We start from the raw sequence: 23517 nt of genomic DNA, 5'->3' as shown, positions 1-23517 counted from the left end.
AGCCTCCCAAGATTGTTTTTGTGTAGGAAGGTGCCTCTTCCTTCACAAAAACAATTTTGCCTACAACGCAGACAACCTTGCACCATGGTGCAAGGTTGCCGGCGCTGGCTCTAGGCAGTCAAAATGGCTCCAGCGCAGTGGAAAAGGACAGTATTGCATACATATAACACATTATTGCCCGTTTTCTTTGACACAGGGCACAGCAATGTGACTTGCTGTGCTGCCCTGCGCCAAAATGTCGTAAATCTGCCCCAGTGTTTGTAAGTGTCAGAGAGTTGTTGCAGAAAAGCCCTGATCTGGAAAGGAAGGGCAGAGTTGTATTTATGAAACAACTGTCTTTTGTTGATGGCTGTTCCTTTCTTCATTTGAGGAAGGGCTGGATGACGGATACATTCACTGAAATGTTCGGTTCCTATTCTGAAGAATACTAGGATCAAAATTGTCCCGACAAGGATTCACTCCCCGGTGAACGGAATCTTCTGTACAAGAAAAATAAACCGTGTTTTGGATACTTCTATAATACAGAGATGCCTAAAAGTCATGGGGCCTGGAAAAGCTGCATATGTTCAAAGCGGCTGGTAGGACAAGGTGTTGCTGATGTGAAGGCTTTCTTTGATGTCCAGGTATTCAGAGCTCATCTGAAAGTGGTAGGTTCCGTTGTAACCCGTGGTTCCTGCGGAATGCCATCGCCTTGTAAGGGTCTTACACGTGAACTGGGGGAGAGTTACTTTGTTTGGGGAGACTGATTGAAGACATTGCCATACATTTGATCTGTGGTGCAACTTTTCAAAATGTAAAGGTAGGTTGCTTGCTACACCTTTTGTTTCCATACTTGCAAACCTACCAGGTCGTTTCTCATTCACTAGCAATCAGTATCACGCTTTCGGCACATTGAAAGGTCATAATCTGAACCAAATATTCTGATTGAAAACTGTCTTCCTGCAAAATCCTGTGGAACCTGCCGTTTTGTTTCAAGTTTTCCCCATTTTCCCTTGTGTAAGGCATTGCAGTAGTCCAAATGAGTGCTAATTAATGCTCTGCCTCTTAACATGTAAATCGATTTGCGTCAGGAAGTTGAACATCTCACCAAGATATCTGAGGATGAAACTACCAGAGAAATCCATGTCTTGGCTTGAGCTTCAAAATGAAGGCTGTGAACAAGAATAATTCCCAGTGTTTTCACCACCTACACTTTCAGCACAGTATGATGTGAACTCAGAGGGCAAGTGTGTGCTGCTTTACTTGAACAGAGTAAGCGCTCTGGTGATTCTGTCCGATCTCCAGTAAAATGCACCCACTTCGTGCAGTCTGATAATGCGTAGCCATCTTGAAATGGTAATAATTGTCATTTAGTGCAGTGCCGAAAGCTCTGGAAGTAACGGTAGACTGTCTTTTTTGTGAGTTTACCAACTGTTTCTCTTACTTTTTAAACAAGTTAAAATGTGTTTGTTGCGGTAAACGAGAGCAGGAAAGGAAAGTATGGCTGCCGTTTCTTTACCTGTTTGAACTTTAACTTTCATACTGTAGTCCTCTGTCTGTTTCAGGGGCAGCCAACAGGTAACCTGTGTGTGTGTGTGTGTCTGTGTGTGAGACAGGGCCGGGAAAAGGCAGGCTGAATTTGATTGGTGGCTGATTTCTGATATGCAAATTTTTAAAGCATTGTGTCACCCGAGTTCTAGGGAGAACTCTTTCTTGCACAGAAATGCACGCGCATCTGCTGAATGCTATTTTGTGGTCTTATCTATATATTTATATGTTTTTTGACTTGATGCCCAACAGGTGCTTACTGTAGGTAAGAAGGGTTTCCACTTTTTCTGTCTGTGTGAGCTGGAAGTGGTTCAGGCAAGACTATACTTTCAGGGATCATTTCTATAGTTTTTAACTGAGGAAATGTGTTCGAAAGTGTCTGGTCTTCGCTAACCACGAGGAAGAGTTGTAGTGTTTTCTTCTGAGCGCGAAGCCAGTGGACAGTGTTGCATTTGTGCAGCTGCTGTCTGCTATTGATGAACGTTCCTCTCTTCTTTTACGAAGAACTGGAGGAAGGAAACACAAACTGAGTGGTTAGCTTCTTGTTTCAGTTTAAGAGAGTACAGCATTTTAAACTTCTTTTCTTGGATATTTGATGGTTGCCAGATTCTCACTTGACTTGTATTTGCAATCACCTCTTTTGGGCTTTTTGGGGGCTTTCTTTTATAAACTGAGCTTTTCAAACGGTCTTTCTAATCGTAATTTGGTACATTTAAGTAAAGAGGGTCTTTTCAAATGGACCCGAGGAAGGGGAAGATTTACTCACCTTTTACGCAACTCAGCAGGACAACTTGAGGATAAAACGTAGAGAAACAAAGATATTTCTCCTTGTTGCTCCTCAGTTGGGAAGGCGTACGCGTTCCCAGGTTTACTACTCTTAGTAAATCTGGGAATGCATGAAAGAGCATGGGTGGATGCCTAAGATCACCCACTCCCTACCCATGGAACGCCTTCCCGGCAAACAGTAACGCAAGGCAGCGACTTGCGCTGCCATGGGTTACTCTAGATTTATTAAGACATGCAATGCCACGCAAGGTGGCCTTGCGTGGTTTAGTAAACCTCACTGATGCCCTGGTGTTGCCTTACGCTGTGATAACGCAAGCGTTTCATAAATCTGGGCCTCTATGTTTGATCTATTTTTAGAGTTTAGACATCTTCCACACAATTAGTGCCGCTCAGTGGCTTATCGCCCTGTCGAATTGACGTGGGGAAAAGGGGCTTTCTAATGCTAGTTAGTCTTTTTAGACTAAAACCAAGAGTAACACCCTGGTCACAGGTCCTAAAATGTATAAGGCTGTTGAGGATCTTAGACCGATGAGGACAAAGAACGCCGTCTTGGGCATTTGCTAAGGTGTTGCACGGGGACTCGCATAGCACAAAGTAACGTAAGCGTAAAGGATTGCATCTGATTACTTACCATAAAAGCCTGTAGGCGCAGCAGAAAATCATTCAGCTTCCCAGGAACGCTCGCACAACCTCTAGTACATCAAGGGCTAGATATCTTAGGACATTGGAATTTTTTAAGATTCATTGGGGACAGTGAAGTTGCAACAATCAAATAATGGTTGGAATAAGCCATCTGGTCTAATATTCTAGCAAATGTCGTTTTTTTGGCTTTCCTGTTTAATTTAAAGCATTCTTACCTCATTGAACGAAATGTTGAGCTGTCAGCATAGGCGTCGTTCCTCTGCTGTCACATTAGTTAAATGCCCTGTCCCCTCGCTTTTGTCAATAACTCTCAACAGAAGACGTTTAATGATCCCTTTGGGCCCCTAATAATGTTCTCGTATGCTATATTAGAACACTGCAAGATTGATAGCCTCATGAAGAAAATCGGAATGCCAGCAGCTTTTAAACAGTAGAATAATCCCTGTACCTTGAAAATGGTAAAGCTGCAATGTGTGGAACCCCGGAGGCCGCCATTTTGGAGTTCAAACATGCCCCAATGCCGGGGAAACGAGGTGGGTGGGTTGGCGGCAGAGCGTGAATTGGAGAAGGTTCCGCTCTGGCGGCAGGCCAGTTGAGTGCTTCAAAACTTTGCCTAATCTTGGCTTTATAGGAGCCAGGAGCGTAGCCCGACTGCCTTCCCAGCAATGTCCTTTTTTAAAATAATGAAATAAATAGATAAGTAAATATAAAAACAAAAAACAAAGTAAGACTAAATTGTGGTACCCTCTAGCCTGCTGGAAGAGGGGATGTGGACTGTTTTTCGCCTTCAACTTGAGCCTGTCGTGCTGAAGCAATACTTTAGTTAGCGGCATAGACCACAGCAGCAGTTTTTAAAGTCTGTATCACTTACCATCTGAGAGCTAAGCCAGATGGCAGCAAAAATGCTGTTGTGACATCTTCCTGTGCCACTGGAACAGAGTGGCATAGCGTTATAAAAAGTTTCTGAAGAAAGAAACTGGAACTAGTGGGGCATATTTAAGAGAGGCTTGCACTGCAGTTGCGTGACTTCTAGTGACGCAACAGCGGTCAGACCTTTTAACCATATCTAGGAGATCACGCAAAGCCACTTGGCGTGGCTTTGAATAGTCCCGTAGATAGTGATTAAGGCAAGGCATTGTAAAGCGGTGCGCTGGCTTACTCTGCATTAGGGAGGCGATCCAAGGGCTTTGCAGTGTGTGTTCCAACGCAACACCCATGTTGTTAGACGCATCCCCAAATTTACAGAGCCATGTAAATCTGGGAATGCACCAACACCTTACCCCTCCCCAGGGGAGGGTCAGTGAGGAGAAATATCTTTATTTCTCTTTGTTGTTTCCCCTTTCTATGTGTGCTGCGTTTTGCAGCACGCATAGGAAAAGGGAAAAGCCTCCCAAGATTGTTTTTGTGTAGGAAGGTGCCTCTTCCTTCACAAAAACAATTTTGCCTACAACGCAGACAACCTTGCACCATGGTGCAAGGTTGCCGGCGCTGGCTCTAGGCAGTCAAAATGGCTCCAGCGCAGTGGAAAAGGACAGTATTGCATACATATAACACATTATTGCCCGTTTTCTTTGACACAGGGCACAGCAATGTGACTTGCTGTGCTGCCCTGCTCCAAAATGTCGTAAATCTGCCCCAGTGTTTGTAAGTGTCAGAGAGTTGTTGCAGAAAAGCCCTGATCTGGAAAGGAAGGGCAGAGTTGTATTTATGAAACAACTGTCTTTTGTTGATGGCTGTTCCTTTCTTCATTTGAGGAAGGGCTGGATGACGGATACATTCACTGAAATGTTCGGTTCCTATTCTGAGGAATACTAGGATCAAAATTGGCCCGACAAGGATTCACTCCCCGGTGAACGGAATCTTCTGTACAAGAAAAATAAACCGTGTTTTGGATACTTCTATAATACAGAGATGCCTAAAAGTCATGGGGCCTGGAAAAGCTGCATATGTTCAAAGCGGCTGGTAGGACAAGGTGTTGCTGATGTGAAGGCTTTCTTTGATGTCCAGGTATTCAGAGCTCATCTGAAAGTGGTAGGTTCCGTTGTAACCCGTGGTTCCTGCGGAATGCCATCGCCTTGTAAGGGTCTTACACGTGAACTGGGGGAGAGTTACTTTGTTTGGGGAGACTGATTGAAGACATTGCCATACATTTGATCTGTGGTGCAACTTTTCAAAATGTAAAGGTAGGTTGCTTGCTACACCTTTTGTTTCCATACTTGCAAACCTACCAGGTCGTTTCTCATTCACTAGCAATCAGTATCACGCTTTCGGCACATTGAAAGGTCATAATCTGAACCAAATATTCTGATTGAAAACTGTCTTCCTGCAAAATCCTGTGGAACCTGCCGTTTTGTTTCAAGTTTTCCCCATTTTCCCTTGTGTAAGGCATTGCAGTAGTCCAAATGAGTGCTAATTAATGCTCTGCCTCTTAACATGTAAATCGATTTGTGTCAGGAAGTTGAACATCTCACCAAGATATCTGAGGATGAAACTACCAGAGAAATCCATGTCTTGGCTCGAGCTTCAAAATGAAGGCTGTGAACAAGAATAATTCCCAGTGTTTTCACCACCTACACTTTCAGCACAGTATGATGTGAACTCAGAGGGCAAGTGTGTGCTGCTTTACTTGAACAGAGTAAGCGCTCTGGTGATTCTGTCCGATCTCCAGTAAAATGCACCCACTTCGTGCAGTCTGATAATGCGTAGCCATCTTGAAATGGTAATAATTGTCATTTAGTGCAGTGCCGAAAGCTCTGGAAGTAACGGTAGACTGTCTTTTTTGTGAGTTTACCAACTGTTTCTCTTACTTTTTAAACAAGTTAAAATGTGTTTGTTGCGGTAAACGAGAGCAGGAAAGGAAAGTATGGCTGCCGTTTCTTTACCTGTTTGAACTTTAACTTTCATACTGTAGTCCTCTGTCTGTTTCAGGAGCAGCCAACAGGTAACCTGTGTGTGTGTGTGTGTGTCTGTGTGTGAGACAGGGCCGGGAAAAGGCAGGCTGAATTTGATTGGTGGCTGATTTCTGATATTCAAATTTTTAAAGCATTGTGTCACCCGAGTTCTAGGGAGAACTCTTTCTTGCACAGAAATGCACGCGCATCTGCTGAATGCTATTTTGTGGTCTTATCTATATATTTATATGTTTTTTGACTTGATGCCCAACAGGTGCTTACTGTAGGTAAGAAGGGTTTCCACTTTTTCTGTCTGTGTGAGCTGGAAGTGGTTCAGGCAAGACTATACTTTCAGGGATCATTTCTATAGTTTTTAACTGAGGAAATGTGTTCGAAAGTGTCTGGTCTTCGCTAACCACGAGGAAGAGTTGTAGTGTTTTCTTCTGAGCGTGAAGCCAGTGGACAGTGTTGCATTTGTGCAGCTGCTGTCTGCTATTCATGTACGTTCCTCTCTTCTTTTACGGAGAACTGGAGGAAGGAAACACAAACTGAGTGGTTAGCTTCTTGTTTCAGTTTAAGAGAGTACAGCATTTTAAACTTCTTTTCTTGGATATTTGATGGTTGCCAGATTCTCACTTGACTTGTATTTGCAATCACCTCTTTTGAGCTTTTTGGGGGCTTTCTTTTATAAACTGAGCTTTTCAAACGGTCTTTCTAATCGTAATTTGGTACATTTAGGTAAAGAGGGTCTTTTCAAATGGACCCGGGGAAGGGGAAGATTTACTCACCTTTTACGCAACTCAGCAGGACAACTTGAGGATAAAACGTAGAGAAACAAAGATATTTCTCCTTGTTGCTCCTCAGTTGGGAAGGCGTACGCGTTCCCAGGTTTACTACTCTTAGTAAATCTGGGAATGCATGAAAGAGCATGGGTGGATGCCTAAGATCACCCACTCCCTACCCATGGAACGCCTTCCCGGCAAACAGTAACGCAAGGCAGCGACTTGCGCTGCCATGGGTTACTCTAGATTTATTAAGACATGCAATGCCACGCAAGGTGGCCTTGCGTGGTTTAGTAAACCTCACTGATGCCCTGGTGTTGCCTTACGCTGTGATAACGCAAGCGTTTCATAAATCTGGGCCTCTATGTTTGATCTATTTTTAGAGTTTAGACATCTTCCACACAATTAGTGCCGCTCAGTGGCTTATCGCCCTGTCGAATTGACGTGGGAAAAAGGGGCTTTCTAATGCTAGTTAGTCTTTTTAGACTAAAACCAAGAGTAACACCCTGGTCACAGGTCCTAAAATGTATAAGGCTGTTGAGGATCTTAGACCGATGAGGACAAAGAACGCCGTCTTGGGCATTTGCTAAGGTGTTGCACGGGGACTCGCATAGCACAAAGTAACGTAAGCGTAAAGGATTGCATCTGATTACTTACCATAAAAGCCTGTAGGCGCAGCAGAAAATCATTCAGCTTCCCAGGAACGCTCGCACAACCTCTAGTACATCAAGGGCTAGATGTCTTAGGACATTGGAATTTTTTAAGATTCATTGGGGACAGTGAAGTTGCAACAATCAAATAATGGTTGGAATAAGCCATCTGGTCTAATATTCTAGCAAATGTCGTTTTTTTGGCTTTCCTGTTTAATTTAAAGCATTCTTACCTCATTGAACGAAATGTTGAGCTGTCAGCATAGGCGTCGTTCCTCTGCTGTCACATTAGTTAAATGCCCTGTCCCCTCGCTTTTGTCAATAACTCTCAACAGAAGACGTTTAATGATCCCTTTGGGCCCCTAATAATGTTCTCGTATGCTATATTAGAACACTGCAAGATTGATAGCCTCATGAAGAAAATCGGAATGCCAGCAGCTTTTAAACAGTAGAATAATCCCTGTACCTTGAAAATGGTAAAGCTGCAATGTGTGGAACCCCGGAGGCCGCCATTTTGGAGTTCAAACATGCCCCAATGCCGGGGAAACGAGGTGGGTGGGTTGGCGGCAGAGCGTGAATTGGAGAAGGTTCCGCTCTGGCGGCAGGCCAGTTGAGTGCTTCAAAACTTTGCCTAATCTTGGCTTTATAGGAGCCAGGAGCGTAGCCCGACTGCCTTCCCAGCAATGTCCTTTTTTAAAATAATGAAATAAATAGATAAGTAAATATAAAAACAAAAAACAAAGTAAGACTAAATTGTGGTACCCTCTAGCCTGCTGGAAGAGGGGATGTGGACTGTTTTTCGCCTTCAACTTGAGCCTGTCGTGCTGAAGCAATACTTTAGTTAGCGGCATAGACCACAGCAGCAGTTTTTAAAGTCTGTATCACTTACCATCTGAGAGCTAAGCCAGATGGCAGCAAAAATGCTGTTGTGACATCTTCCTGTGCCACTGGAACAGAGTGGCATAGCGTTATAAAAAGTTTCTGAAGAAAGAAACTGGAACTAGTGGGGCATATTTAAGAGAGGCTTGCACTGCAGTTGCGTGACTTCTAGTGACGCAACAGCGGTCAGACCTTTTAACCATATCTAGGAGATCACGCAAAGCCACTTGGCGTGGCTTTGAATAGTCCCGTAGATAGTGATTAAGGCAAGGCATTGTAAAGCGGTGCGCTGGCTTACTCTGCATTAGGGAGGCGATCCAAGGGCTTTGCAGTGTGTGTTCCAACGCAACACCCATGTTGTTAGACGCATCCCCAAATTTACAGAGCCATGTAAATCTGGGAATGCACCAACACCTTACCCCTCCCCAGGGGAGGGTCAGTGAGGAGAAATATCTTTATTTCTCTTTGTTGTTTCCCCTTTCTATGTGTGCTGCGTTTTGCAGCACGCATAGGAAAAGGGAAAAGCCTCCCAAGATTGTTTTTGTGTAGGAAGGTGCCTCTTCCTTCACAAAAACAATTTTGCCTACAACGCAGACAACCTTGCACCATGGTGCAAGGTTGCCGGCGCTGGCTCTAGGCAGTCAAAATGGCTCCAGCGCAGTGGAAAAGGACAGTATTGCATACATATAACACATTATTGCCCGTTTTCTTTGACACAGGGCACAGCAATGTGACTTGCTGTGCTGCCCTGCGCCAAAATTTCGTAAATCTGCCCCAGTGTTTGTAAGTGTCAGAGAGTTGTTGCAGAAAAGCCCTGATCTGGAAAGGAAGGGCAGAGTTGTATTTATGAAACAACTGTCTTTTGTTGATGGCTGTTCCTTTCTTCATTTGAGGAAGGGCTGGATGACGGATACATTCACTGAAATGTTCGGTTCCTATTCTGAAGAATACTAGGATCAAAATTGGCCCGACAAGGATTCACTCCCCGGTGAACGGAATCTTCTGTACAAGAAAAATAAACCGTGTTTTGGATACTTCTATAATACAGAGATGCCTAAAAGTCATGGGGCCTGGAAAAGCTGCATATGTTCAAAGCGGCTGGTAGGACAAGGTGTTGCTGATGTGAAGGCTTTCTTTGATGTCCAGGTATTCAGAGCTCATCTGAAAGTGGTAGGTTCCGTTGTAACCCGTGGTTCCTGCGGAATGCCATCGCCTTGTAAGGGTCTTACACGTGAACTGGGTGAGAGTTACTTTGTTTGGGGAGACTGATTGAAGACATTGCCATACATTTGATCTGTGGTGCAACTTTTCAAAATGTAAAGGTAGGTTGCTTGCTACACCTTTTGTTTCCATACTTGCAAACCTACCAGGTCGTTTCTCATTCACTAGCAATCAGTATCACGCTTTCGGCACATTGAAAGGTCATAATCTGAACCAAATATTCTGATTGAAAACTGTCTTCCTGCAAAATCCTGTGGAACCTGCCGTTTTGTTTCAAGTTTTCCCCATTTTCCCTTGTGTAAGGCATTGCAGTAGTCCAAATGAGTGCTAATTAATGCTCTGCCTCTTAACATGTAAATCGATTTGCGTCAGGAAGTTGAACATCTCACCAAGATATCTGAGGATGACACTACCAGAGAAATCCATGTCTTGGCTCGAGCTTCAAAATGAAGGCTGTGAACAAGAATAATTCCCAGTGTTTTCACCACCTACACTTTCAGCACAGTATGATGTGAACTCAGAGGGCAAGTGTGTGCTGCTTTACTTGAACAGAGTAAGCGCTCTGGTGATTCTGTCCGATCTCCAGTAAAATTCACCCACTTCGTGCAGTCTGATAATGCGTAGCCATCTTGAAATGGTAATAATTGTCATTTAGTGCAGTGCCGAAAGCTCTGGAAGTAACGGTAGACTGTCTTTTTTGTGAGTTTACCAACTGTTTCTCTTACTTTTTAAACAAGTTAAAATGTGTTTGTTGCGGTAAACGAGAGCAGGAAAGGAAAGTATGGCTGCCGTTTCTTTACCTGTTTGAACTTTAACTTTCATACTGTAGTCCTCTGTCTGTTTCAGGAGCAGCCAACAGGTAACCTGTGTGTGTGTGTGTGTGTCTGTGTGTGAGACAGGGCCGGGAAAAGGCAGGCTGAATTTGATTGGTGGCTGATTTCTGATATGCAAATTTTTAAAGCATTGTGTCACCCGAGTTCTAGGGAGAACTCTTTCTTGCACAGAAATGCACGCGCATCTGCTGAATGCTATTTTGTGGTCTTATCTATATATTTATATGTTTTTTGACTTGATGCCCAACAGGTGCTTACTGTAGGTAAGAAGGGTTTCCACTTTTTCTGTCTGTGTGAGCTGGAAGTGGTTCAGGCAAGACTATACTTTCAGGGATCATTTCTATAGTTTTTAACTGAGGAAATGTGTTCGAAAGTGTCTGGTCTTCGCTAACCACGAGAGCGCGAAGCCAGTGGACAGTGTTGCATTTGTGCAGCTGCTGTCTGCTATTGATGAACGTTCCTCTCTTCTTTTACGAAGAACTGGAGGAAGGAAACACAAACTGAGTGGTTAGCTTCTTGTTTCAGTTTAAGAGAGTACAGCATTTTAAACTTCTTTTCTTGGATATTTGATGGTTGCCAGATTCTCACTTGACTTGTATTTGCAATCACCTCTTTTGAGCTTTTTGGGGGCTTTCTTTTATAAACTGAGCTTTTCAAACGGTCTTTCTAATCGTAATTTGGTACATTTAAGTAAAGAGGGTCTTTTCAAATGGACCCGGGGAAGGGGAAGATTTACTCACCTTTTACGCAACTCAGCAGGACAACTTGAGGATAAAACGTAGAGAAACAAAGATATTTCTCCTTGTTGCTCCTCAGTTGGGAAGGCGTACGCGTTCCCAGGTTTACTACTCTTAGTAAATCTGGGAATGCATGAAAGAGCATGGGTGGATGCCTAAGATCACCCACTCCCTACCCATGGAACGCCTTCCCGGCAAACAGTAACGCAAGGCAGCGACTTGCGCTGCCATGGGTTACTCTAGATTTATTAAGACATGCAATGCCACGCAAGGTGGCCTTGCGTGGTTTAGTAAACCTCACTGATGCCCTGGTGTTGCCTTACGCTGTGATAACGCAAGCGTTTCATAAATCTGGGCCTCTATGTTTGATCTATTTTTAGAGTTTAGACATCTTCCACACAATTAGTGCCGCTCAGTGGCTTATCGCCCTGTCGAATTGACGTGGGAAAAAGGGGCTTTCTAATGCTAGTTAGTCTTTTTAGACTAAAACCAAGAGTAACACCCTGGTCACAGGTCCTAAAATGTATAAGGCTGTTGAGGATCTTAGACCGATGAGGACAAAGAACGCCGTCTTGGGCATTTGCTAAGGTGTTGCACGGGGACTCGCATAGCACAAAGTAACGTAAGCGTAAAGGATTGCATCTGATTACTTACCATAAAAGCCTGTAGGCGCAGCAGAAAATCATTCAGCTTCCCAGGAACGCTCGCACAACCTCTAGTACATCAAGGGCTAGATGTCTTAGGACATTGGAATTTTTTAAGATTCATTGGGGACAGTGAAGTTGCAACAATCAAATAATGGTTGGAATAAGCCATCTGGTCTAATATTCTAGCAAATGTCGTTTTTTTGGCTTTCCTGTTTAATTTAAAGCATTCTTACCTCATTGAACGAAATGTTGAGCTGTCAGCATAGGCGTCGTTCCTCTGCTGTCACATTAGTTAAATGCCCTGTCCCCTCGCTTTTGTCAATAACTCTCAACAGAAGACGTTTAATGATCCCTTTGGGCCCCTAATAATGTTCTCGTATGCTATATTAGAACACTGCAAGATTGATAGCCTCATGAAGAAAATCGGAATGCCAGCAGCTTTTAAACAGTAGAATAATCCCTGTACCTTGAAAATGGTAAAGCTGCAATGTGTGGAACCCCGGAGGCCGCCATTTTGGAGTTCAAACATGCCCCAATGCCGGGGAAACGAGGTGGGTGGGTTGGCGGCAGAGCGTGAATTGGAGAAGGTTCCGCTCTGGCGGCAGGCCAGTTGAGTGCTTCAAAACTTTGCCTAATCTTGGCTTTATAGGAGCCAGGAGCGTAGCCCGACTGCCTTCCCAGCAATGTCCTTTTTTAAAATAATGAAATAAATAGATAAGTAAATATAAAAACAAAAAACAAAGTAAGACTAAATTGTGGTACCCTCTAGCCTGCTGGAAGAGGGGATGTGGACTGTTTTTCGCCTTCAACTTGAGCCTGTCGTGCTGAAGCAATACTTTAGTTAGCGGCATAGACCACAGCAGCAGTTTTTAAAGTCTGTATCACTTACCATCTGAGAGCTAAGCCAGATGGCAGCAAAAATGCTGTTGTGACATCTTCCTGTGCCACTGGAACAGAGTGGCATAGCGTTATAAAAAGTTTCTGAAGAAAGAAACTGGAACTAGTGGGGCATATTTAAGAGAGGCTTGCACTGCAGTTGCGTGACTTCTAGTGACGCAACAGCGGTCAGACCTTTTAACCATATCTAGGAGATCACGCAAAGCCACTTGGCGTGGCTTTGAATAGTCCCGTAGATAGTGATTAAGGCAAGGCATTGTAAAGCGGTGCGCTGGCTTACTCTGCATTAGGGAGGCGATCCAAGGGCTTTGCAGTGTGTGTTCCAACGCAACACCCATGTTGTTAGACGCATCCCCAAATTTACAGAGCCATGTAAATCTGGGAATGCACCAACACCTTACCCCTCCCCAGGGGAGGGTCAGTGAGGAGAAATATCTTTATTTCTCTTTGTTGTTTCCCCTTTCTATGTGTGCTGCGTTTTGCAGCACGCATAGGAAAAGGGAAAAGCCTCCCAAGATTGTTTTTGTGTAGGAAGGTGCCTCTTCCTTCACAAAAACAATTTTGCCTACAACGCAGACAACCTTGCACCATGGTGCAAGGTTGCCGGCGCTGGCTCTAGGCAGTCAAAATGGCTCCAGCGCAGTGGAAAAGGACAGTATTGCATACATATAACACATTATTGCCCGTTTTCTTTGACACAGGGCACAGCAATGTGACTTGCTGTGCTGCCCTGCGCCAAAATGTCGTAAATCTGCCCCAGTGTTTGTAAGTGTCAGAGAGTTGTTGCAGAAAAGCCCTGATCTGGAAAGGAAGGGCAGAGTTGTATTTATGAAACAACTGTCTTTTGTTGATGGCTGTTCCTTTCTTCATTTGAGGAAGGGCTGGATGACGGATACATTCACTGAAATGTTCGGTTCCTATTCTGAAGAATACTAGGATCAAAATTGTCCCGACAAGGATTCACTCCCCGGTGAACGGAATCTTCTGTACAAGAAAAATAAACCGTGTTTTGGATACTTCTATAATACAGAGATGCCTAAAAGTCATGGGGCCTGGAAAAGCTGCATATGTTCAAAGCGGCTGGTAGGACAAGGTGTTGCTGATGTGAAGGCTTTCTTTGATGTCCAGGTATTCAGAGCTCATCTGAAAGTGGTAGGTTCCGTTGTAACCCGTGGTTCCTGCGGAATGCCATCGCCTTGTAAGGGTCTTACACGTGAACTGGGGGAGAGTTACTTTGTTTGGGGAGACTGATTGAAGACATTGCCATACATTTGATCTGTGGTGCAACTTTTCAAAATGTAAAGGTAGGTTGCTTGCTACACCTTTTGTTTCCATACTTGCAAACCTACCAGGTCGTTTCTCATTCACTAGCAATCAGTATCACGCTTTCGGCACATTGAAAGGTCATAATCTGAACCAAATATTCTGATTGAAAACTGTCTTCCTGCAAAATCCTGTGGAACCTGCCGTTTTGTTTCAAGTTTTCCCCATTTTCCCTTGTGTAAGGCATTGCAGTAGTCCAAATGAGTGCTAATTAATGCTCTGCCTCTTAACATGTAAATCGATTTGCGTCAGGAAGTTGAACATCTCACCAAGATATCTGAGGATGACACTACCAGAGAAATCCATGTCTTGGCTTGAGCTTCAAAATGAAGGCTGTGAACAAGAATAATTCCCAGTGTTTTCACCACCTACACTTTCAGCACAGTATGATGTGAACTCAGAGGGCAAGTGTGTGCTGCTTTACTTGAACAGAGTAAGCGCTCTGGTGATTCTGTCCGATCTCCAGTAAAATTCACCCACTTCGTGCAGTCTGATAATGCGTAGCCATCTTGAAATGGTAATAATTGTCATTTAGTGCAGTGCCGAAAGCTCTGGAAGTAACGGTAGACTGTCTTTTTTGTGAGTTTACCAACTGTTTCTCTTACTTTTTAAACAAGTTAAAATGTGTTTGTTGCGGTAAACGAGAGCAGGAAAGGAAAGTATGGCTGCCGTTTCTTTACCTGTTTGAACTTTAACTTTCATACTGTAGTCCTCTGTCTGTTTCAGGAGCAGCCAACAGGTAACCTGTGTGTGTGTGTGTGTCTGTGTGTGAGACAGGGCCGGGAAAAGGCAGGCTGAATTTGATTGGTGGCTGATTTCTGATATGCAAATTTTTAAAGCATTGTGTCACCCGAGTTCTAGGGAGAACTCTTTCTTGCACAGAAATGCACGCGCATCTGCTGAATGCTATTTTGTGGTCTTATCTATATATTTATATGTTTTTTGACTTGATGCCCAACAGGTGCTTACTGTAGGTAAGAAGGGTTTCCACTTTTTCTGTCTGTGTGAGCTGGAAGTGGTTCAGGCAAGACTATACTTTCAGGGATCATTTCTATAGTTTTTAACTGAGGAAATGTGTTCGAAAGTGTCTGGTCTTCGCTAACCACGAGGAAGAGTTGTAGTGTTTTCTTCTGAGCGCGAAGCCAGTGGGCAGTGTTGCATTTGTGCAGCTGCTGTCTGCTATTGATGAACGTTCCTCTCTTCTTTTACGAAGAACTGGAGGAAGGAAACACAAACTGAGTGGTTAGCTTCTTGTTTCAGTTTAAGAGAGTACAGCATTTTAAACTTCTTTTCTTGGATATTTGATGGTTGCCAGATTCTCACTTGACTTGTATTTGCAATCACCTCTTTTGAGCTTTTTGGGGGCTTTCTTTTATAAACTGAGCTTTTCAAACGGTCTTTCTAATCGTAATTTGGTACATTTAAGTAAAGAGGGTCTTTTCAAATGGACCTGGGGAAGGGGAAGATTTACTCACCTTTTACGCAACTCAGCAGGACAACTTGAGGATAAAACGTAGAGAAACAAAGATATTTCTCCTTGTTGCTCCTCAGTTGGGAAGGCGTACGCGTTCCCAGGTTTACTACTCTTAGTAAATCTGGGAATGCATGAAAGAGCATGGGTGGATGCCTAAGATCACCCACTCCCTACCCATGGAACGCCTTCCCGGCAAACAGTAACGCAAGGCAGCGACTTGCGCTGCCATGGGTTACTCTAGATTTATTAAGACATGCAATGCCACGCAAGGTGGCCTTGCGTGGTTTAGTAAACCTCACTGATGCCCTGGTGTTGCCTTACGCTGTGATAACGCAAGCGTTTCATAAATCTGGGCCTCTATGTTTGATCTATTTTTAGAGTTTAGACATCTTCCACACAATTAGTGCCGCTCAGTGGCTTATCGCCCTGTCGAATTGACGTGGGAAAAAGGGGCTTTCTAATGCTAGTTAGTCTTTTTAGACTAAAACCAAGAGTAACACCCTGGTCACAGGTCCTAAAATGTATAAGGCTGTTGAGGATCTTAGACCGATGAGGACAAAGAACGCCGTCTTGGGCATTTGCTAAGGTGTTGCACGGGGACTCGCATAGCACAAAGTAACGTAAGCGTAAAGGATTGCATCTGATTACTTACCATAAAAGCCTGTAGGCGCAGCAGAAAATCATTCAGCTTCCCAGGAACGCTCGCACAACCTCTAGTACATCAAGGGCTAGATGTCTTAGGACATTGGAATTTTTTAAGATTCATTGGGGACAGTGAAGTTGCAACAATCAAATAATGGTTGGAATAAGCCATCTGGTCTAATATTCTAGCAAATGTCGTTTTTTTGGCTTTCCTGTTTAATTTAAAGCATTCTTACCTCATTGAACGAAATGTTGAGCTGTCAGCATAGGCGTCGTTCCTCTGCTGTCACATTAGTTAAATGCCCTGTCCCCTCGCTTTTGTCAATAACTCTCAACAGAAGACGTTTAATGATCCCTTTGGGCCCCTAATAATGTTCTCGTATGCTATATTAGAACACTGCAAGATTGATAGCCTCATGAAGAAAATCGGAATGCCAGCAGCTTTTAAACAGTAGAATAATCCCTGTACCTTGAAAATGGTAAAGCTGCAATGTGTGGAACCCCGGAGGCCGCCATTTTGGAGTTCAAACATGCCCCAATGCCGGGGAAACGAGGTGGGTGGGTTGGCGGCAGAGCGTGAATTGGAGAAGGTTCCGCTCTGGCGGCAGGCCAGTTGAGTGCTTCAAAACTTTGCCTAATCTTGGCTTTATAGGAGCCAGGAGCGTAGCCCGACTGCCTTCCCAGCAATGTCCTTTTTTAAAATAATGAAATAAATAGATAAGTAAATATAAAAACAAAAAACAAAGTAAGACTAAATTGTGGTACCCTCTAGCCTGCTGGAAGAGGGGATGTGGACTGTTTTTCGCCTTCAACTTGAGCCTGTCGTGCTGAAGCAATACTTTAGTTAGCGGCATAGACCACAGCAGCAGTTTTTAAAGTCTGTATCACTTACCATCTGAGAGCTAAGCCAGATGGCAGCAAAAATGCTGTTGTGACATCTTCCTGTGCCACTGGAACAGAGTGGCATAGCGTTATAAAAAGTTTCTGAAGAAAGAAACTGGAACTAGTGGGGCATATTTAAGAGAGGCTTGCACTGCAGTTGCGTGACTTCTAGTGACGCAACAGCGGTCAGACCTTTTAACCATATCTAGGAGATCACGCAAAGCCACTTGGCGTGGCTTTGAATAGTCCCGTAGATAGTGATTAAGGCAAGGCATTGTAAAGCGGTGCGCTGGCTTACTCTGCATTAGGGAGGCGATCCAAGGGCTTTGCAGTGTGTGTTCCAACGCAACACCCATATTGTTAGACGCATCCCCAAATTTACAGAGCCATGTAAATCTGGGAATGCACCAACACCTTACCCCTCCCCAGGGGAGGGTCAGTGAGGAGAAATATCTTTATTTCTCTTTGTTGTTTCCCCTTTCTATGTGTGCTGCGTTTTGCAGCACGCATAGGAAAAGGGAAAAGCCTCCCAAGATTGTTTTTGTGTAGGAAGGTGCCTCTTCCTTCACAAAAACAATTTTGCCTACAACGCAGACAACCTTGCACCATGGTGCAAGGTTGCCGGCGCTGGCTCTAGGCAGTCAAAATGGCTCCAGCGCAGTGGAAAAGGACAGTATTGCATACATATAACACATTATTGCCCGTTTTCTTTGACACAGGGCACAGCAATGTGACTTGCTGTGCTGCCCTGCGCCAAATATCGTAAATCTGCCCCAGTGTTTGTAAGTGTCAGAGAGTTGTTGCAGAAAAGCCCTGATCTGGAAAGGAAGGGCAGAGTTGTATTTATGAAACAACTGTCTTTTGTTGATGGCTGTTCCTTTCTTCATTTGAGGAAGGGCTGGATGACGGATACATTCACTGAAATGTTCGGTTCCTATTCTGAAGAATACTAGGATCAAAATTGTCCCGACAAGGATTCACTCCCCGGTGAACGGAATCTTCTGTACAAGAAAAATAAACCGTGTTTTGGATACTTCTATAATACAGAGATGCCTAAAAGTCATGGGGCCTGGAAAAGCTGCATATGTTCAAAGCGGCTGGTAGGACAAGGTGTTGCTGATGTGAAGGCTTTCTTTGATGTCAGGTATTCAGAGCTCATCTGAAAGTGGTAGGTTCCGTTGTAACCCGTGGTTCCTGCGGAATGCCATCGCCTTGTAAGGGTCTTACACGTGAACTGGGGGAGAGTTACTTTGTTTGGGGAGACTGATTGAAGACATTGCCATACATTTGATCTGTGGTGCAACTTTTCAAAATGTAAAGGTAGGTTGCTTGCTACACCTTTTGTTTCCATACTTGCAAACCTACCAGGTCGTTTCTCATTCACTAGCAATCAGTATCACGCTTTCGGCACATTGAAAGGTCATAATCTGAACCAAATATTCTGATTGAAAACTGTCTTCCTGCAAAATCCTGTGGAACCTGCCGTTTTGTTTCAAGTTTTCCCCATTTTCCCTTGTGTAAGGCATTGCAGTAGTCCAAATGAGTGCTAATTAATGCTCTGCCTCTTAACATGTAAATCGATTTGCGTCAGGAAGTTGAACATCTCACCAAGATATCTGAGGATGAAACTACCAGAGAAATCCATGTCTTGGCTTGAGCTTCAAAATGAAGGCTGTGAACAAGAATAATTCCCAGTGTTTTCACCACCTACACTTTCAGCACAGTATGATGTGAACTCAGAGGGCAAGTGTGTGCTGCTTTACTTGAACAGAGTAAGCGCTCTGGTGATTCTGTCCGATCTCCAGTAAAATTCACCCACTTCGTGCAGTCTGATAATGCGTAGCCATCTTGAAATGGTAATAATTGTCATTTAGTGCAGTGCCGAAAGCTCTGGAAGTAACGGTAGACTGTCTTTTTTGTGAGTTTACCAACTGTTTCTCTTACTTTTTAAACAAGTTAAAATGTGTTTGTTGCGGTAAACGAGAGCAGGAAAGGAAAGTATGGCTGCCGTTTCTTTACCTGTTTGAACTTTAACTTTCATACTGTAGTCCTCTGTCTGTTTCAGGAGCAGCCAACAGGTAACCTGTGTGTGTGTGTGTGTCTGTGTGTGAGACAGGGCCGGGAAAAGGCAGGCTGAATTTGATTGGTGGCTGATTTCTGATATGCAAATTTTTAAAGCATTGTGTCACCCGAGTTCTAGGGAGAACTCTTTCTTGCACAGAAATGCACGCGCATCTGCTGAATGCTATTTTGTGGTCTTATCTATATATTTATATGTTTTTTGACTTGATGCTCAACAGGTGCTTACTGTAGGTAAGAAGGGTTTCCACTTTTTCTGCCTGTGTGAGCTGGAAGTGGTTCTGGCAAGACTATACTTTCAGGGATCATTTCTATAGTTTTTAACTGAGGAAATGTGTTCGAAAGTGTCTGGTCTTCGCTAACCACGAGGAAGAGTTGTAGTGTTTTCTTCTGAGCGCGAAGCCAGTGGACAGTGTTGCATTTGTGCAGCTGCTGTCTGCTATTGATGAACGTTCCTCTCTTCTTTTACGAAGAACTGGAGGAAGGAAACACAAACTGAGTGGTTAGCTTCTTGTTTCAGTTTAAGAGAGTACAGCATTTTAAACTTCTTTTCTTGGATATTTGATGGTTGCCAGATTCTCACTTGACTTGTATTTGCAATCACCTCTTTTGAGCTTTTTGGGGGCTTTCTTTTATAAACTGAGCTTTTCAAACGGTCTTTCTAATCGTAATTTGGTACATTTAAGTAAAGAGGGTCTTTTCAAATGGACCCGGGGAAGGGGAAGATTTACTCACCTTTTACGCAACTCAGCAGGACAACTTGAGGATAAAACGTAGAGAAACAAAGATATTTCTCCTTGTTGCTCCTCAGTTGGGAAGGCGTACGCGTTCCCAGGTTTACTACTCTTAGTAAATCTGGGAATGCATGAAAGAGCATGGGTGGATGCCTAAGATCACCCACTCCCTACCCATGGAACGCCTTCCCGGCAAACAGTAACGCAAGGCAGCGACTTGCGCTGCCATGGGTTACTCTAGATTTATTAAGACATGCAATGCCACGCAAGGTGGCCTTGCGTGGTTTAGTAAACCTCACTGATGCCCTGGTGTTGCCTTACGCTGTGATAACGCAAGCGTTTCATAAATCTGGGCCTCTATGTTTGATCTATTTTTAGAGTTTAGACATCTTCCACACAATTAGTGCCGCTCAGTGGCTTATCGCCCTGTCGAATTGACGTGGGAAAAAGGGGCTTTCTAATGCTAGTTAGTCTTTTTAGACTAAAACCAAGAGTAACACCCTGGTCACAGGTCCTAAAATGTATAAGGCTGTTGAGGATCTTAGACCGATGAGGACAAAGAACGCCGTCTTGGGCATTTGCTAAGGTGTTGCACGGGGACTCGCATAGCACAAAGTAACGTAAGCGTAAAGGATTGCATCTGATTACTTACCATAAAAGCCTGTAGGCGCAGCAGAAAATCATTCAGCTTCCCAGGAACGCTCGCACAACCTCTAGTACATCAAGGGCTAGATGTCTTAGGACATTGGAATTTTTTAAGATTCATTGGGGACAGTGAAGTTGCAACAATCAAATAATGGTTGGAATAAGCCATCTGGTCTAATATTCTAGCAAATGTCGTTTTTTTGGCTTTCCTGTTTAATTTAAAGCATTCTTACCTCATTGAACGAAATGTTGAGCTGTCAGCATAGGCGTCGTTCCTCTGCTGTCACATTAGTTAAATGCCCTGTCCCCTCGCTTTTGTCAATAACTCTCAACAGAAGACGTTTAATGATCCCTTTGGGCCCCTAATAATGTTCTCGTATGCTATATTAGAACACTGCAAGATTGATAGCCTCATGAAGAAAATCGGAATGCCAGCAGCTTTTAAACAGTAGAATAATCCCTGTACCTTGAAAATGGTAAAGCTGCAATGTGTGGAACCCCGGAGGCCGCCATTTTGGAGTTCAAACATGCCCCAATGCCGGGGAAACGAGGTGGGTGGGTTGGCGGCAGAGCGTGAATTGGAGAAGGTTCCGCTCTGGCGGCAGGCCAGTTGAGTGCTTCAAAACTTTGCCTAATCTTGGCTTTATAGGAGCCAGGAGCGTAGCCCGACTGCCTTCCCAGCAATGTCCTTTTTTAAAATAATGAAATAAATAGATAAGTAAATATAAAAACAAAAAACAAAGTAAGACTAAATTGTGGTACCCTCTAGCCTGCTGGAAGAGGGGATGTGGACTGTTTTTCGCCTTCAACTTGAGCCTGTCGTGCTGAAGCAATACTTTAGTTAGCGGCATAGACCACAGCAGCAGTTTTTAAAGTCTGTATCACTTACCATCTGAGAGCTAAGCCAGATGGCAGCAAAAATGCTGTTGTGACATCTTCCTGTGCCACTGGAACAGAGTGGCATAGCGTTATAAAAAGTTTCTGAAGAAAGAAACTGGAACTAGTGGGGCATATTTAAGAGAGGCTTGCACTGCAGTTGCGTGACTTCTAGTGACGCAACAGCGGTCAGACCTTTTAACCATATCTAGGAGATCACGCAAAGCCACTTGGCGTGGCTTTGAATAGTCCCGTAGATAGTGATTAAGGCAAGGCATTGTAAAGCGGTGCGCTGGCTTACTCTGCATTAGGGAGGCGATCCAAGGGCTTTGCAGTGTGTGTTCCAACGCAACACCCATGTTGTTAGACGCATCCCCAAATTTACAGAGCCATGTAAATCTGGGAATGCACCAACACCTTACCCCTCCCCAGGGGAGGGTCAGTGAGGAGAAATATCTTTATTTCTCTTTGTTGTTTCCCCTTTCTATGTGTGCTGCGTTTTGCAGCACGCATAGGAAAAGGGAAAAGCCTCCCAAGATTGTTTTTGTGTAGGAAGGTGCCTCTTCCTTCACAAAAACAATTTTGCCTACAACGCAGACAACCTTGCACCATGGTGCAAGGTTGCCGGCGCTGGCTCTAGGCAGTCAAAATGGCTCCAGCGCAGTGGAAAAGGACAGTATTGCATACATATAACACATTATTGCCCGTTTTCTTTGACACAGGGCACAGCAATGTGACTTGCTGTGCTGCCCTGCGCCAAAATGTCGTAAATCTGCCCCAGTGTTTGTAAGTGTCAGAGAGTTGTTGCAGAAAAGCCCTGATCTGGAAAGGAAGGGCAGAGTTGTATTTATGAAACAACTGTCTTTTGTTGATGGCTGTTCCTTTCTTCATTTGAGGAAGGGCTGGATGACGGATACATTCACTGAAATGTTCGGTTCCTATTCTGAAGAATACTAGGATCAAAATTGTCCCGACAAGGATTCACTCCCCGGTGAACGGAATCTTCTGTACAAGAAAAATAAACCGTGTTTTGGATACTTCTATAATACAGAGATGCCTAAAAGTCATGGGGCCTGGAAAAGCTGCATATGTTCAAAGCGGCTGGTAGGACAAGGTGTTGCTGATGTGAAGGCTTTCTTTGATGTCCAGGTATTCAGAGCTCATCTGAAAGTGGTAGGTTCCGTTGTAACCCGTGGTTCCTGCGGAATGCCATCGCCTTGTAAGGGTCTTACACGTGAACTGGGGGAGAGTTACTTTGTTTGGGGAGACTGATTGAAGACATTGCCATACATTTGATCTGTGGTGCAACTTTTCAAAATGTAAAGGTAGGTTGCTTGCTACACCTTTTGTTTCCATACTTGCAAACCTACCAGGTCGTTTCTCATTCACTAGCAATCAGTATCACGCTTTCGGCACATTGAAAGGTCATAATCTGAACCAAATATTCTGATTGAAAACTGTCTTCCTGCAAAATCCTGTGGAACCTGCCGTTTTGTTTCAAGTTTTCCCCATTTTCCCTTGTGTAAGGCATTGCAGTAGTCCAAATGAGTGCTAATTAATGCTCTGCCTCTTAACATGTAAATCGATTTGCGTCAGGAAGTTGAACATCTCACCAAGATATCTGAGGATGACACTACCAGAGAAATCCATGTCTTGGCTTGAGCTTCAAAATGAAGGCTGTGAACAAGAATAATTCCCAGTGTTTTCACCACCTACACTTTCAGCACAGTATGATGTGAACTCAGAGGGCAAGTGTGTGCTGCTTTACTTGAACAGAGTAAGCGCTCTGGTGATTCTGTCCGATCTCCAGTAAAATTCACCCACTTCGTGCAGTCTGATAATGCGTAGCCATCTTGAAATGGTAATAATTGTCATTTAGTGCAGTGCCGAAAGCTCTGGAAGTAACGGTAGACTGTCTTTTTTGTGAGTTTACCAACTGTTTCTCTTACTTTTTAAACAAGTTAAAATGTGTTTGTTGCGGTAAACGAGAGCAGGAAAGGAAAGTATGGCTGCCGTTTCTTTACCTGTTTGAACTTTAACTTTCATACTGTAGTCCTCTGTCTGTTTCAGGAGCAGCCAACAGGTAACCTGTGTGTGTGTGTGTGTCTGTGTGTGAGACAGGGCCGGGAAAAGGCAGGCTGAATTTGATTGGTGGCTGATTTCTGATATGCAAATTTTTAAAGCATTGTGTCACCCGAGTTCTAGGGAGAACTCTTTCTTGCACAGAAATGCACGCGCATCTGCTGAATGCTATTTTGTGGTCTTATCTATATATTTATATGTTTTTTGACTTGATGCCCAACAGGTGCTTACTGTAGGTAAGAAGGGTTTCCACTTTTTCTGTCTGTGTGAGCTGGAAGTGGTTCAGGC

The 23517-nt window shown here is 43.9% G+C and overlaps 4 non-coding genes and 1 pseudogene across 4 annotated transcripts; all 5 read left to right on the top strand.

The window, feature by feature from the left end:
• The first annotated feature begins 1844 nt into the window (after nucleotides 1–1844).
• LOC138286067 (small nucleolar RNA U3) lies at nucleotides 1845–2062 on the top strand. Its single transcript, XR_011201762.1, has one exon. It is a non-coding gene; the product is annotated as a small nucleolar RNA U3 (small nucleolar RNA).
• Nucleotides 2063–6185: 4123 nt separating this feature from the next.
• LOC138286176 (small nucleolar RNA U3) lies at nucleotides 6186–6403 on the top strand. Its single transcript, XR_011201866.1, has one exon. It is a non-coding gene; the product is annotated as a small nucleolar RNA U3 (small nucleolar RNA).
• A 4123-nt stretch (nucleotides 6404–10526) lies between these two features.
• Nucleotides 10527–10720, top strand: LOC138286196 (small nucleolar RNA U3; annotated as a pseudogene).
• Nucleotides 10721–14841: 4121 nt separating this feature from the next.
• On the top strand, nucleotides 14842–15059 carry LOC138286127 (small nucleolar RNA U3). The gene has a single exon (XR_011201821.1). It is a non-coding gene; the product is annotated as a small nucleolar RNA U3 (small nucleolar RNA).
• Nucleotides 15060–19178: 4119 nt separating this feature from the next.
• LOC138286066 (small nucleolar RNA U3) lies at nucleotides 19179–19396 on the top strand. Its single transcript, XR_011201761.1, has one exon. It is a non-coding gene; the product is annotated as a small nucleolar RNA U3 (small nucleolar RNA).
• The last annotated feature ends 4121 nt before the right edge of the window (nucleotides 19397–23517 follow it).

The sequence above is a fragment of the Pleurodeles waltl genome, chromosome 3_1 (genome assembly GCF_031143425.1).
Source record: "Pleurodeles waltl isolate 20211129_DDA chromosome 3_1, aPleWal1.hap1.20221129, whole genome shotgun sequence".
In the NCBI taxonomy this organism is placed as follows: Eukaryota; Metazoa; Chordata; class Amphibia; order Caudata; family Salamandridae; genus Pleurodeles; species Pleurodeles waltl.
This window is presented reverse-complemented; position numbering and strand designations above follow the sequence as displayed.